At 37.9% G+C, this 17,236-nt stretch overlaps 1 protein-coding gene and 1 non-coding gene across 2 annotated transcripts in view; both read left to right on the plus strand.

Moving 5' to 3' along the window:
• The window catches only part of LRP1B (LDL receptor related protein 1B), a 1,835,261-nt gene that overhangs the window by 96,044 nt on the left and 1,721,981 nt on the right, over positions 1 to 17,236 (plus strand). The gene's annotated exons all lie outside the window — the stretch shown is intronic.
• On the plus strand, positions 9,364 to 9,435 carry TRNAC-GCA (transfer RNA cysteine (anticodon GCA)). Its single transcript has one exon. It is a non-coding gene; the product is annotated as a tRNA-Cys (tRNA).

Consider the following 17,236-nt stretch of genomic DNA (forward strand, 5'->3'; position numbering starts at 1 on the left):
GAGGAAAAGGAAAGAAAATTAGTCCTTGGCAATTTGTAATTTTTCTATCAGGGTGCATTGTTTCTTCCTTCCCCGCAAAAGCTCCAGAGGTGTCCCTAGTGTTACTCCTTCCTCTGATTATCCAACCCCTCCACCTCACCAAAATATAGAGCTAGTCTTGTGATTTACAGACTGTGATAATTTCTTAAACCATCTACTTTCAGACACTTTGTCCTTGGCCACTTTCTTTTTTTCATCTTCACTATCAGCAAAACTTGGATGGTTGCCCAAAGAGGCTAAATGTTATCTGTCCCCTATGTCTCATAGAAAGAGTCAGTGAAATTATACCTTTGTTTCAAAATTAGTCATGATTCTATCCTTTCCTTAAATCCTCTACTTGTTTTGATACTTCCGTTATTATTTTCAATATTACCAACAGACTGTATACTTTTGCCTGGGCTTGCCAGGTAGCACAGTGGTAAATAATTCACCTGCCAAGCAGAAGACTCGGGTTCAATCCCTAGGTGGAGAAGATTCTCTGGAGAAGGAAATGGCAACCCACTCCAGTACTCTTGCCTGGAGGATCCCATGGACAGAGGAGCCTAGTAGGCTACAGTCCATGGGATGGGGTCACAAAGAATTGGACACAACTGAGTGACTTCACTTTCATGCATTGGAAAAAGAAATGGCAACCCACTCCAGTATTCTTGCTTGGAGAATCCCAGGGACAGAGGAGCCTGGTGGGCTGTCATCCATGGGGTCGCACAGAGTCGGACACAACTGACTTAGCAGCAGCAGCGGTAGCAGTAGCAATTGAGCGTGCATATATACTTTCATTAATAATTAATAGTGTACAAAATATGCCAAACTGAACTGAATTTAATATATTTGTACCATGACCTGTGACAAAATTTTAATCTGCATTTACTTTATAAAGCAGTTTTCCTCAGTTTTAAGCCAGGGTGACATTTAATACCTACTGAATCCTTTATTAACAATTTCAGAAGCTCGGCCTTAGACTGAATCAGCTTTAACTGCTGTTTCCATTTAAGTTACATTGAGTTATATTGGCAAGCCAAGGTGGCATGAGCTGATGCTGTCACTAACTGTGACACCTGATGTTTAAAAAAAACAGAGAAGCTCTGCCACTGATTGAGCCAGTTTAACACTACTGATCAACTTGAGATGCGCAGCGGTAGTCCCCACCCTTTTTGGCACCAGGAACTGGTTTCATGGAAGACAATCTTTCCACAGATTGGGGCAGGTGATCGTTTTGGGATGATTCAAGTACATTACGTTTATTGTGTACTTTATTTCTATTATTGTATCAGCTCCACCTCCTCAGATTATCAGGCATTTGATCCCAGAGATTGAGGACCGTTTTTCTAGAAGAAAGAATATTTTCAACCATTAAGAGCAATATTTGACATAAGAACAATAATTCAAATACACTAATGTTGTGTAGTTGCTAAGTCATGTCCAACTCTGCAACCCCTTGGATTGTAGCCCACCAGACTCCTCAGTTCATGAGATTTCCCAGGTAAGAATACTGGAGTGAGTTATTATTTCCTTCTCTAGGGTATCTTTCCGACTCAGGGATTGAACCTACATCTCCTGCATTGGCAGACAGATTCTTTACCACTGAACCCCCAGGGAAGCGCACATTAATATTACACATCTCCTAACGTTTGACTTTTTCAGTAACTAAAATTGAAAAGGGACTATCTTAGTCCAGAATAATATTAACATATAGTTAATAGTACTAATTAGGCACTAAGGAAAATTGATTTCTGGGTTATTAAGATAGACAAGGTCTTTTGGGGTAGGGATTGGACAGGTGTTAATTTTTGTTGACATTTATATCCTACCTTTGAGCATTCAGAAAATAAAAATGGAGTCAAATCAGGTCAAGCAAGTACAAATGAGAAGATATTGCTGAGAACTGCACGAGCACCTAAACACCTAAACCCAAATTAAACAGCAATTCTGAATTGCAACCCCACCTGTGAATCACACTGGGGGAGAAAATACAGAGGATTTATTTAGAAAGTCTTGGCAGAAGGAAAGTAGGGGAGAAGAACTTCAAAATTACTAATTTATTTTGCTAAGGAGTTCATCAAGACTAGCAGACACAGGAAGGATTTCAGACTGTCTCATAAAGTGGCTTACAATCAATTGCAAAGCTAGACATATTAGTGTAGAATCAAAACATTACTGCTTTTAGTCACAGGACATAACTGAGCACAGCACGCTATAGAAAGATTGCAGGCCACCCAAACTGCTTGGCTTTAGCAGATCTTTTAGCTTTTGCAAATGGCAAAAGTATGCAGAGCAGTAGCCATCCTTTCAAGCAAGTTCGTGCTAGCTGATCACCTTAAGTTGCAACTTATAAAACTTTGTTGCTGAAATAGTTTATTTTCCTCTGGATCCTTCCTGAAACTCTGCTGCTTTACTTTAAGTGATGTATTTCACACCAAGCATTGTATTCCTACTGGAGTTCTAGCACTAAAACAAGAGTCATTTCCCTTGGGATGTAGGGGGGGGGAGTGCATATTGTTACTTTTGCAAAAGAAATTTTCATTAAAACACTAGCATCTGTGACTCTCAAAAGTGAAATAAATTATAAAGCTTGCTAAGGCATAAAAATACCTGTTCTCCAAATTACAGGACTTCAACGCTACAATTTTGCTGCCGAGGCTGTTGAACATTTTAAGGAGTGCTTCTAATCCCCTTTATAGCTCTGTGCTGAATGCAGAAACACTTCTCTAGTGAGAAAGTCATTTTAGAAGTGTTAAAAAGTGTCAGTTGGCTTTTGTAAGGTTATGGAGAAGTTTTTGAACTTCTTTTATTATTGTGCCCTACCCCAAAGAAGTGTGTTTCATCAGTGTTGGTTGAGGGATTATCTATGAGTCAAACTCAGATCTCCATCTTCAGAGTTGAGTGGCTGAGTTCCACCTCAATTCAGGTTCCTTGATGTTGACTATCAAACAAATAGTCCCTGAGTAGCTGTACAGTAGAAGTAAACTTTCCAGACAGTCTTTGAAGCAAGAACCTGTTCTCTGCTTCAGTACTGCTCTGAATTAGACTGTTTTCTTTCTTTTTTTTTTTTATCTTTTTTTTTTTTTAATTTTATTTTATTTTTAAACTTTACATAATTGTATTAGTTTTGCCAAATATCCAAATGAATCCGCCACAGGTATACATGTGTTCCCCATCCTGAACCCTCCTCCCTCCTCCCTCCCCATTCCATCCCTCTGAATCGTCCCAGTGCACCAGCCCCAAGCATCCAGTATCGTGCATCGAACCTGGACTGGCAACTCGTTTCATACATGATATTTTACATGTTTCAATGCCATTCTCCCAAATCTTCCCACCCTCTCCCTCTCTCTCAGAGTCCATAAGACTGTTCTATACATCAGTATCTCTTTTGCTGTTTTCTTATAAATGGAGAAACTATGGCAACTACTAACTTTGATGTTATTTGTGAGTCTACTTCTCTGCTTTGATCACCATTACAAAAAGAACGTGATTTCGGGAACTAACTTGGGTCATATTATCACAGTATTGTCCACTTTTGCTAATCCCCTTAGTAAAGGAATGCCTGAAAAGCAATTAGTATAAAATAACAATTATAATCAAAATGCCTTAGGTATTTTGGAATTATCATTTCTTTGTTTCAAGCTTGTTGAGGCTTCTAGTTGCTTTCATAAATAAAACAAAACACCCCCCCCAAAAAAAAAACTAATGCCTTATTCTCTCCATATACATCTAAACCAATCACATTATTCTTACATATTTCCAGTCTTAGTCTGATTTAGAAAATCAGACCTGCACTTCATCCTCTGCTAATATTTGGATCGTTTGGTCTCTGTCCTAGTTTGCCTGTCTGAAAGTAGTTTCCATTCTCCTCTATTCCAATCTCTGATTCCTGCTCAAAATGCAGCTTCCTGCCAGATCATGGGTTTCTAAGAGTCTCTGCCTATAGCACCTTGTCTGAAGCCTGAAGCTAAAACTTGGGAGTTTCTTTAAAGAATGAAAAGTATCACTAAAAAGGTACCTTTAGATTAGAAAATAATAATAATAAGGAATTGGCAAGTAAAAAGTCATTTTACCTTTTAATAAGTTACAGAACCTGAATAAATACTCAAAATAGAAATAAACTGCCTAGAAAAAATAAGTTGTTTCAAGATTAAACAATTCACTTACCACTAAAACAAAGGGAGTAACTTCATTTATTCAGAGAGCATATTGTGTTGGAAGTACTAGGGTCATTGCTAATAATATTCATTGATCTATTCATCTATTCATCCAACAGATGCCTATTAAGAACAATTTCTCATATCACTGAATGTGTTTAAATATAATGAATGTAAATATCAATATGAAATAAATATAAATTGGGCTTCCCAGGTTTAGCTAGTGGTAAAGAACCTGCCTACCAATGCAGGAGACATAAGAGATGGGGTTTATTCCCTGTGTTGGAAAGATCCGCTGGAGTAGGAAATGGCAACCCACTCCAGTATTCTTGCCTGCAAATCCCATCATCCAACAGATGCCTATTAAGAACAATTTCTCATATCATTTAGTGCATTTAAATATAATGAATGTGCCTATGTGCATGCTAAATCGCTTCAGTTGTGTCCAACTCTTTGTGACCCTATAGACTGTGGCCCACCACACTCCTCTGTCCATGGGATTCTCCAGGCAAGAGTACCAGAGTTGCCCTGCCCTCCTCCAGGGGAATCTTCCTGACCCAGGGATTGAACCCCTGTCTCTTATGTCTCCTGCATTGGCAGGCAGATTCTTAATACTGAGCCACCTGGGAGCCAAATAATGAATGTAAATAAATATCAGTTCAGTTCAGTTCAGTTGCTCAGTCATGTCCAACTCTTTGCTACCCCATGAATTGCAGCACGCCAGGCCTCCCTGTCCATCACCAACTCCTGGAGTTCACTCAAACTCATGTACATCGAGTCAGTGATGCCATCCAGCCATCTCATCCTCTGTCGTCCCCTTCTCCTCCTGCCCCCAATCCCTCCCAGCATCAGATTCTTTTCCAATGAGTCAACTCTTTGCATGAGGTGGCCAAAGTACTGGAGTTTCAGCTTCAGCATCATTCCTTCCAAAGAACACCCAGGGCTGATCTCCTTTAGAATGGACTGGTTGATCTCCTTGCCTTGCAGTCCAAGGGACTCTCAAGAGTCTTCTCCAACACCACAGTTCAAAAGCATCAATTCTTCGGAGCTCAGCTTTCTTCACAGTCCAACTCTCACCTCCATACATGACCACAGGAAAAACCATAGCCTTGACTAGACGGACCTTTGTTGGCAAAGTAACGTCTCTGCTTTTCAATATGCTATCTAGGTTGGTCATAACTGTCCTTCCAAGGAGTAAGCATCTTTTAATTTCTAAAAATATACAAATATAGTTATAAGTAAATATATTTAAATATAGATATATAAATGTATGTAAATATAAAACTTAGAAAATAAAGCCTGTATGCTTAGTGTAGTTAATCACATGGAAGTTTGTTCAGCTTTTACTCTAAATTTTACCTCCTGTAACCTAGTCTTTGGTGATTCCATAAGTTCACAGATGAATTTGCAGACCAAAGAAGGGAGGGAATGTCAGTGAAACTAGACTATAGCTCTCTATTGACAAATATCACTGCTCAGTTTTAAAGCCAACAAATCAGATAGGAAATCATCATTACTGGATTCTGTCTAGGCACCAAACATAAATCTGGGTACCAAATATGTATAGTTTATGATGCTAATATGAGAAAAGACAGGGCATATAGTTGACAAGGATCAGCAAATTGATAATTTTATCTTCAAGCAGGAAATAAAATACCATTAATAATTATATGACTAAAATATTTTCATAAGAATATGAAGGATATAAGTTCATTTGAAATACATTATTTTTCTATATTTGTATTGTGACATCTCATTCTATTAAGTTTAAATATTGTTTGGATGGTTTTATTTTAGCATTTGGCAATTTACTAGAATAATATAAAGAATTCATTTTAACTAATAACTGCTCACAAAAGGTTTTCTATGAGTTGAGTTTTTATTGAATTTGAACCTGGTCTGGTGTTAATATTGCTGCTTAACAGATATAGCATTTATTATACCATATTATACTCATTTCCTGAACATGAGCCCTACCATTTCCTCAAATACACTTTGGAAAAATATTGAAAGTATTCATCTGGATAAAGTATAGGTTTATTTCATTAATAGCTTTGTCACTGAATTAAAAATATGTTTTAAATATATACAAATTTAAGAAGACTCGACCATTTTGGGAACTGGTCTTTGGACCTTAAGATTCAGAATCAGTGCAAAGCTGGATAAGATTCAGAATTGTCTTAGGAGTCATTGTTTCCTGTGTTATTGGATGCTTAAAATGACCTTTTAAAAATTTAATAGTATAAAGATTTTAAAAGAGGTTAATAGGATTTATTTTTATATGTCCAAATGGAATTAGGACAATACTTCCAATGCATTTGTATTACAATACCTTAAGAATGTTTAATAATGATAGTTCTTACTTACTACTTTTATAGACAAGCAACTCTTTTATGCAACTTACATACATTATCTCATTTAATCTCTCTATATCAAATGAGGTAGGTACCAATTATTACACCCACTTTACAAGTGAGGACAATGAGATGTAAAGCAATGCCAATACGGTGGCTTGCTCAGGATAACATAACCAGTTCTTTATGCTAAAGACAACATAATCTTTATTTGGTAAAACTGTGCATCATGTAAATAGTAACTGGTCTGTGGAATTTTTAAATAACATTTTATTAAATGAAAAACATATTTCAGGGTAGGAGCCTACCTATGGGCTCCCTGGTGGCTCAAACCTTCCCAGGTGCAGGTAAAGAATCTGCCTGCAATGCTGGAGACCTGGCTTCAATCCCTGGGTTGGGACGATCCCCTAGAGGAGGGCATGGCAGCCCACTTCAGTATTCTTGCCTGGAGAACCCCATGGACAGAGGAGCCTGACAGGCTACAGTCTATGGTGTCACAGAGAGTCAGACATAACTGATTGACTAAGTGCACACAGCCAACCTACATAATTCCCAGGAATCTTTAATTTTCTGATTACAAATTTTCTGAGTTCTTATTGGCATCATATTTAAAATTAATATTCCCAAATAGGAATAATTAATTTTCATATTAATTATAATAAATTGAAAATAAACACCATCCATATGCTTTTCAAGTGATTTTGGCAGTCCTAACTTTTTCTGTGGGTGGGGTAAGCAACCTTACATAGCAATGCAAAGGAACTAATTAGAGCCCACTTTCCTCACAGCTGCAAATGTGTGTTTGTGTGTGTGTATTTGAGACAAATCATACTTTTAGAACGTAAATGCCCTTGAGACAGATAAAGTAGGTTTGAAATCCCATTAAACTGTATGTGTTTGTGAATGGGGGTTTGCTTTAACAGAGGAAATGAGAACTGAGCAATATATCCTAGGGTGTATGGATGGAAAGATCTAAGGGGGAAATCAGAACACTATGAATAGGACTTTAGTGCCTGAGAGAAGGGAGCCTCTGAATGTCACTGAGAACTTTTATGGATTTCTGTATAATCTATGTTTAACATCTATTTTAGGTGGAATTTTATTTTTAAGCTGTAGGGGGATTGCAGAAAACTCAAAGAACAGATGTGTTTCTAGATAGCCCCAAACCAGGAACAAGTGAGCTATCCATAACTAAGGCAGCTGCTTTCTCTCACTGGATCTTGCTCTCTTTCTTCCTTGTCTTCTCCCTCTCTGTCTTTGCCCTGATGGACCTGCCTTGTCTGTCTTAACACTGAGGATTGATTTTCTCTGCTTCTTTGTACTTGATAACCAAACTAATCTAACTAGGAGAATTCTTTGTTGGTCTAATTAAGCTATTTACTGTCTCCTGGTTCTAATATTCCTTGGTGAGAATGTGGTTGGTTAGCTAGGGTCAGAGGTATGCTACTAGTGAAATCAGCTGTGGTTGGGTTGGCACACTATATGTGGGCAGTTCCAGAGACCACCTGTGGGGGGTACCAAAATGTTTCAAATATAGTTTGTCCAAATGAAATTATAGGAATAAATAAGAGATGGTAACATTTGGATAACTGACAAGGTAATTTTCTTAAAGAGCAGGGAAGAAAGGCTAAGAATAATTCCCAGATCATCCTGGCAAAGACAGTCAATTGGCTTAGCTAGGCAAAAATAAAGCTAGGGTAAAATATATTTTTCTAGGTTTCTCTTGGAACTTACATGATAAGAAATTTGATGATAGAAAGTCAGTATAATGGAGAAAGTGATCATTCCTAACTTGGCTGATAGTTTATTGATAAACAGTGCATGAAAGTTTATTGATATACAATGGATGAAAGTTTATTGATATATAATAGATGAAACTAATCATTAATCTGAGTCAGTCTTTGCTAAGCCCAAATTAATGAATTTTCTGATGATCTGTTTGTAGCTAAATTCAAAGGTGACTTTCAGGTTAATTCTGTTTATTCTGTAGTCTGTACTTATGGTTCTAAGTCTTAGCTGGGAATATTTTCACTGTATTTTGTTTTCCCTTTCTTATCTGAATCTATGGCTACAAGTAATTCCCAGTTAAGCTTTATTCTAGAATGTGTAAGCACTTACACTATGATACAGATCTTTTTGCAATGTTCATAATGATTCTTTCTCTGGTTGTTTAGAGACAAATTACTTTAACTTTCTTGGCTAAAACAACAGATGAGACAATTGAGAGGAAAAAAACTGATCCTGAAATGTTTTATATTTCTATGCTCAGAAGCCCACTGGAATTCTAGAGCTTATTGTGTTGATGGTGGATTTGCTGTTCTTTGTAGTCACTGAAGGTGTTTAATAAGAATAATAACTATGTTTAGGGTTTTTTGAGAAGTCTGTTCTAGGTTTTCCCAACCAAAAATCAGCATCCATATCCTTATTTACACTTAAAAGACAATGTAGAAGAGGAACTTAAAAAAAAAGTGACATATTGAGAAGAGTAAAGAGTAGGAAAACATTCAGTAGGTTAGGATTGTGATAATAGTGTGAGAAAAATAGTACTCAGTTTAAAGCTTACACATGTTATTTATGTGTTGGGTTGCCACAATTTACCTTGTAGTCTTTACCCACCTCTTTCTCGTGCCCTTTTGGGGCTTTTACCCATCAATCACATATGGTGATTGGTATGTGGCTTTCCACTTCTTTCCTTCAGGTCTTGTTCTATTAATCCACTCTCAGGAAATGATCTGATTACTTTATGGAGAACCAATAACTTAAGTAGTGAAGGCTTAAACCAAAGTATCTTCAGTCTTGGGCTTTAACAGATACTTAAAGAAATCATCTTGTCTTCCCTGGTGGCTCAGATGGTAAAGCATCTGCCTGCAATGCGGGAGACCCAGGTTCGATCCCTGGGTTGGGAAGATCTTCTGGAGAAGGAAACGGCAACCTACTCCAGTACTCTTGCCTGGAGAATCCCACGGACGGAGGAGCCTGGTAGGCTACAGTCCACGGGTTTGCAAAGAGTCGGACACGACTGAGCGACTTCACGAAAGAAATCATTAGCACGTTTTGGAGACCCCTCAGAACCTCTTATCTCTGCCAACTTGTAACCAGACCATAGTGGGGGTGACTTGAGATTAGAAAAATTTGTTTCGGAGAACATTATCTAAAAAGGATCTCTCTTTTTTTTAAATTAATTTATTTATTTTAATTGGGGCCAATTACTTTACAATATTGTAGTGGTTTTTGCCATACTTTTTAACACTTCTTAAAGTTTACACATTGATAGGATGATCTATGGATTAACTTGCTTATGCTGCCTTAACAAAATATCACAGACTGAGTGTTTAAACAACTGAAGTTTATTTTCTCACAGGTTTGGAGACTTGAAGTCTTAAGATCAAGGTGTCAGCAGATTTGATTTCTTCTGAGGCCTCTCCCATTGACTTGTAGACAGGGCTTCATAGTGTGTCTTCACGTGGTCTTCTCTAGTGCATGTGCACCCCTGGTGCCTGTGTTCAAATTTCTCCCTATAAGGACACCCATCAGAATGGATTAGGCTCTACATTGGAGATTTCAGTTTTCCTTTATCACCTATTTAAAAGGCTCTATCTACAACTAGTCACATTCTGAAGTATTGGGAGTTCAGTTCAGTTCAGTTACTCAGTCGTGTCCGACTCTGCGACCCCATGAATCACGGCACGCCAGGCCTCCCTGTCCATCACCATCTCCCAGAATTCACTCAAACTCACATCCATCGAGTCAGTGATGCCATCCAGCCATCTCATCCTCTGTCGTCCCCTTTTCCTCCTGCCCCCAGTCCCTCCCAGCATCAGAGTCTTTGCCAATGAGTCAACTCTTCGCATGAGGTGGCCAAAGTACTGGAGTTTCAGCTTTAGCATCATTCCTTCCAAAGAACACCCAGGGCTGATCTCCTCTAGAATGGACTGGTTGCATCTCCTTGCAGTCCAAAGGACTCTCAAGAGTCTTGTCCAACACCAGAGTTCAAAAGCATCAATTCTTCGGGGCTCAGCTTAGGACTTAAATATACAAAGTTTCAAGAGACAAGATTATTGTTGTTTCTGAAGGCAGAACCTAAACTTACTGCTAGTTATTTGATCCCATTTTTTATTTTTCTTAAAGTAGCTTGTGAGAAGAAATTCTTTCTCACATTCTGAAGAGATCTGTGTTGTATTGTGATTCCTAAGATATCAATAAAACAAGACATTATAGAAACTAGAGCTTATATGTGTGTGTGTGTGTGTGTGTATTTACATAAACATTTTGTTTTGAGTAGAGATGGATATTTATTCTGGGAGACATCACCAGAATTATATTGAACAATAAAATACACCTTTTTTCTTTTACCTTCCCATTTTCTTAACATTGGAGTTCTTAAAGTTGCCTAAACTGGCATGGTAATTAGATGGCACTTTTCTTCAACATTTCAAAACTGCTGATTGAATCAACACAAATATTGCTGTAACTGTAGAAAAAAAAAAATGTCTAGCCAATGCTGGAATATTTTCATTTTATATCTTATATTTTTGTGTACAAATTTAGTGCCTATAATAATGCTAATCACTTTGGATCTTAATAAATACCTGTTGTTGAGTGAATCAGGCTGTCTCCTGTACTTGCAAGGCATTTTGCACCTGCCTCTCTTACAGCATTTTTACATGGCATAATGATCATGTGTTCCCATGTTTGTCATCTTAACTAGACTGCACACTTGATTCATTTCTGTGTCCATGGGATATAATGAAGTGCTTGACACATGGAAGATACTGAATAAATATGTCTTGACCAAAGAATATAAAGAACCTCTATTTTCAACACCAGTGCTGACACAACTAGCTTTCCATTGCGCTGTACTTGCGGTGATTGTGGGAGTCCCTCTGGAAACCTAGCACAGCTTTTCTCTGACACCACAAATCCCTTAAACAGTATTTCTGACAATACAGGTGGAACTCAAGTATTCTCAGGGATGATAATCAGTTCATTTCAGTTCAGTTCAGTCACTCAGTCGTGTCCGACTCTTCGCGACCCCATGAATCGCAGCAGGCCAGGCCTCTCTGTCCATCACCATCTTCCAGAGTTCACTCAAACTCATGTCCATGAAGTCGGTGATGCCATCCAGCCATCTCATCCTCTGTCATCCCCTTCTCTTGCTGCCCCCAATCCCTCCCAGCATCAGAGTGAGGTGGCCAAAGTACTGGAGTTTAAGCTTTAGCATCATTCCTTCCAAAGAGATCCCAGGGTGATCTCCTTTAGAATGGACTGGTTGGATCTCCTTGCAGTCCAAGGGACTCTCAAGAGTCTTCTCCAACACCACAGTTCAAAAGCATCAATTCTTCGGCGCTCAGCCTTCTTCACAGTCCAACTCTCGCATCCATACATGACCACTGGAAAAACCATAGCCTTGCCTAGACGGAACTTTGTTGGCAAAGTAATGTCTCTGCTTTTCAATATGCTATCTACGTTAGTCATAACTTTTCTTCCAAGGAGTAAGCATCTTAATTTCATGGCTGCAGTCACCATTTGCAGTGATTTTATACTATAATGTAAATTCACAATACAGTATGAATAATTGGTATCAGATTCTTTCTAGGAAATGGATTTTGGTGGTTCAGTTGAGGATGTTGAGAAGGAATGATGAGACCTTTTCTGCTTAGCCATTGAGTGCTCAGGACAAGGGGTAGAAAGGAGAGATCTTCACCAGGTGTTGGCCTTTGTCTTTGTCACTGTAGAAGTTAGCCTGGAAGAAGTCCAGTGGTAGTGATATATAAGAGATCATGAGTAATAATCCAATTTGTCACCCATTCCAGAAGTCTGTATAAATATCTTTATTAACCCAAATGTATCTAAAGTGTACTTATTTTCCTAATGCTGGTATGTATTCAGAGATGTTTAATTTCTGACTTATCCATATTTGCTTGATCCCTATAATTCTTCTGATGCTTGTGTCTTGGTAATTTGATTATCTGTTAATAAAAAGATACTGTTCATGGATTCTCAAGGCAAGAAAACTGAAGTGGTTTGTCATTCCCTTCTCCAGTGGACCACAGTGACAGACTTTATTTTTGGGGGCTCCAAAATCACTGAAGATGGTGACTGTAGCCATGAAATTAAAAGACGCTTGCTCTTTGGAAGAAGTTATGCCAACCTAGATAGCATATTAAAAAGCAGAGACATTACTTTGCCAACAAAGGTCCATCTAGTCAAAGCTTTGTTTTTTCCAGTAGTTATGTATGGATGTGAGAGTTGGACTAAAAAAGCTGAGTGCCAAAGAACTGATGCTTTTGAACTGTGCTTTTGGAGAAAACTCTTGACAGTCCCTTGGAATGAAAGGAGATTCAACCAGTCCATCCTAACGAAAATCAGTCCTGAGTATTCATTGGAAGGACTGATGCTCAAAACCCAATAATTTGGCCTCCTGATGCAAAGAACTGACTCATTTGAAAAGACTCCGATGCTGGGGATGATTGAAGGCAGAAAGAGAAGGTGATAACAAAGGATGAGATGGTTAGTGGGCATCACCAAATGAATGGACGTGAGTCTGAGTAAGCTTCAGGAGTTGGTGATGGAAGAGGGAAGCCTGGTGTACTGCAGTTTGTCGGATTGCAAAGAGTCAGACACAACTGAGTGACTGAACTGAACTAATAAAAAATAGGAAAATCAAAATAATTGAAATTAAATCTATACAGCATATAAATTAGCTACTGAAAAGTTTGGTTATAAAGGATTTTATTGCATAATGTGGGATTTAGAAATTATCAATAGACCAGGGTAGAATAGAATCCAATATTTTAAATATTTAAGAAGTGACTGGAATTACATGTTAGTATAATTTATAGATATAATGAATTTAAAGGTTTATAGATATGGATTTAAATTATATATTCATTTTGTGGTCATAGGAGTCTTGCATAATTCATACTTTTCTTGGCCCAGCAAGGTATTAGGAAGAAATATCAAAGAATTAGAAACTTCATGCTGCAATTCATGGGGTCGCAAAGAGTCGGACATGACTGAGCAACTGAACTGAACTGAATGTGTTGAGATACCATTGCTGTCTATATTTAAATGCCTTTCTTTCACATGGAAACTTCAGGGATGATGATTTTCAGGAAGAAATTGAGGCACAGAGAACTTAACTGATTTTTTTCCATTCTGCTGGAGAACTTTGAAGCAAGTTGATATAATGGGAAACTCACCACCCTAGGAATTAAGAGCTGTAGGATTTAGTCCAGTGACAGCACTCTATATTAACTCTAGAGCATTCAGTTAACTTAAGAAATGTTTGTAAGGGTTTCTTAAACACTTTGCATAACACGAGGCACTGAAATATAAAGACGAATGAGAAACAGTCTCTCCTGTGTCTTGGCATCTGCCTTATTCAAGGATGTGAACATTTTAAAGTGATAGATTGGACACTCCAACAGAGAAGGCAAAGTCCTAATGACTTGAGATTGCTCTAATTTATTCATCAATATTGCGGTAAAATAAGTGTTCTATTCAGAATGAAAGATACAGTATATTTGAAAAGATTGTATTGTAATTAAATGGGATAGTATGAATGGTCTTGAGAGTCATTCTAAAGATTTTGAACTTTATTCATGCAAACTTTCCTACATTTCAACATAAAAGTTTATTTATATATACTTTGTCATCTTCTATTTACCTGGGAAAAAAAAGGTTTTTAGCAAATAGTGAAGTTGAATCCATTATTAGTAAAAGAAAAATGAGGCTGGAAATGTATGTTGAGGGCATCAAATTCCATGCTGTGTTGTATAGTTATCCAATAAATATCTTAAGAATAGACATGGCATGATTAGCTCACAGAATTATGGCAAATATGGAGGGATGTTTAAAAGTGTGGAGTCGATTTAGAGTCAAATAGAAATGCAGTTCAGTCTCTACTTTTCTAATTATTATATATAGATGCTTCATTTCTTTTATATTTTACTTATTTTTGTCCATGTCAGGTCTTTGCTGTGGTGCGTGGGACTTTTCTTCTCTCTAGTTGTAGCGCATAGGCTCTATATTATAGCATGTGGGCTTGGTTGCTGCAGGGCCTGTGGAATCTAAGTTTCCCGACCAGGGATCGAACTCACATCCCATGCATTGGAAGGCAGAGTTTTAACCATGGGATTATCAGGAAAGTCCTCACTTCATTTCTCTAATCTTCCTAGCGCATATGTGAAATAAAGACAACATCTGAGTTAGTAAATAGTGCCTGACACACGGTTAGCACTGACTAAACGGTAGTTACATCTTTCAGTTATTATTCCTACAGGTGTAATTGTGGGAATGAAGGGAATTGGTGAAAGAACTTTACAGAAGTAAAATTAACACACTATGTTATTAAAATGTATTTGATTAGGAAAACCAATTCATTGAGAATTATCTATATGTAAAGTTAGTGAAATGAAGTCACTCAGTTTTGTCCAACTCTTTGAGACTCCAAGGACTGTAGCCTACCAGGCTCCCCCATCTATGGGATTCTCCAGGCAAGAATACTGGAGTGGGTTGCCATTTCCTTCTCCTGGGGATCTTCCAGACCCAGGGATGGAACTGAGGTCTCCCGCCTTGCAGGCAGACACTTTAACTTCTGAAAACCAGGGAAGCCCCATATGTAAAGTTATGGTTGCTTAATTGCAGATTTGTCCAGGACTCTGGAGGTTCCTGTGACAGAAGTGTTTCAGTGCTAAAACTTGGAAAGTCTTGACTAAACTGGAAAGGGTTGGTCACCCTGTATAAAGATCTTTCTCCTCTTACAAGTCCTATGAGGAAATATGCTTGTCCAGTACACAGGTGAAAAAACTGAAATTCAAGGAGATAAGGTCACTGGCTCAAAGTCACCTATTAATAAATAGCAAAAATAGGGATTCAAACTTAGATTTCCTTGGTTATAGATAGGTATTTAATGTAAATGCAGTGGTTCTAGAATCAAAATACCTGGATTTAAATACTAGCACACATTCTACCGGATCCAGATACATGGCTTTAAGAATTTTGTTTAACATATATGCCTCAATTTTCATTATCAAATGAGTTTATTAGTGTATTTCCTCATATGTTATAAAGATTTTTTGTTGTTCAGCCACTAAATCATATCCAACTCTTTGTGACCCCATAGACTGCAGCACACCGGGCTTCCCTGTCCTTCACTATCTCCCAGAGTTTGTTCAAACTCATGTCCATTGAGTCAATGATGCCATCCAACCATCTCATCCTCTGCCACCCGCTTCTCCTCCTGCCCTGAATCTTTCCTGCATCACGGTCTTTTCCAATGAGTTGGCTCTTCACATCAGGTGGCCAAATTATATAAAGATTAAATGCTATAAAAATTAAATGAGGCAGTATATGTATGAAGTTTACATCAGTACTTGGCATGTAGTGAATTTCCAAAAAATAGATGTTATGGTTAAATCTATAGGACTCAGGTTGCTCAAGTGGTAAAGAATCTGCCTGCCAGGGCAGGAGACTCAGGTTCAATCCCTGGGTTGGGAAGATTCCCTGGAGGAGGAAATGGCAACCCACTTTAGTATTTGCCAGGAGAATCCCATGGACAGAGGAGCTTGGTGGGTTACAGTTCGTGGGGTCACAGAGTTGGACAAGATTTAGCAACTGAACATGCACAGTTAAATATATTACCTTCTACCATATAATCAGTGCTCTGCAAGATACAGCTTTAGGTGAGAAGGTAAGAGGGTATAGGGGCTTGATTTTATGTTCTTTGAGTTCCGGTCATCACATAGGTACTAAATGATCATGTCCAATAAGAAACTGAAAAAAGAAATGTGGAGCTTGTATGAGCAGCCTGAATTAGAGATATAGGCCATTAGACTCGCTAATGGTTGATGACATGGCAAGATATGCATGGATCCTTGAATGGATATGAGAAAAGAGCATGTAGTGAGAAGAGACCACTGGCAGGACACCAATGATGTCAGGAAGAAAGTATCAATTGGACACTTACAGGCATCTAGTGTGGGATGACGGCTAAGCTGATTTTTAACCAGGGAGACAATGTACAGGCTCAGTATGCATTATGAATTTATGTAATGCTTGGAGATGAAGAGGTGGGCCACAACTGTGTAGCAGTAGGGAGTAAGAAGCAATTGAACTTCTATGATTCTCCAAGGGCCTTAAGAAAAGTTTAAAGCTAAATTTCAAATTTAGGAACCTGGAGGGTTTTATGTGTTATGTTGATAAAAGTATACATACCTCTTTGATAATTCATAAGGCACTTCAAACTATTGTGTTGTATTTCAAGTTGATTTTTTTTAACCACCCGTACATGATAAGTTTAGAACTTCTGGTTAATAAAGCATTTTAACTGATATCATTTTGAATAAGAGAAAGGTCAGTAAATGAAACAGAACAGAAGTGCAATGGAATAAAATCCCAATGCATCAGGACATTACATGTACTTTCAAAAATATCCCTGATCTAAGCATTAATGCAAATAAGTCATTCACCAAGAACATTATATTACTTAACAATCCTTTGAGTTCACCATTTTTCATTTTTCTCATTAAAATGGACTACTTACTTGGCCTTTTTTTTTTTTTTTAAAGAATGAGCCTGAGTTTTTGCCATTAGCCTATATGTAAAAACTCATCAGAATCACCAAGGACCTGGAAGATATCAACAAAATATGGATGAGGAAATGTTAACACTGGGAAAGTGGGAGTGACTGCTTCAGACATCCTT

Source organism: Bubalus kerabau, chromosome 3 (assembly GCF_029407905.1).
Source record: "Bubalus kerabau isolate K-KA32 ecotype Philippines breed swamp buffalo chromosome 3, PCC_UOA_SB_1v2, whole genome shotgun sequence".
In the NCBI taxonomy this organism is placed as follows: Eukaryota; Metazoa; Chordata; class Mammalia; order Artiodactyla; family Bovidae; genus Bubalus; species Bubalus kerabau.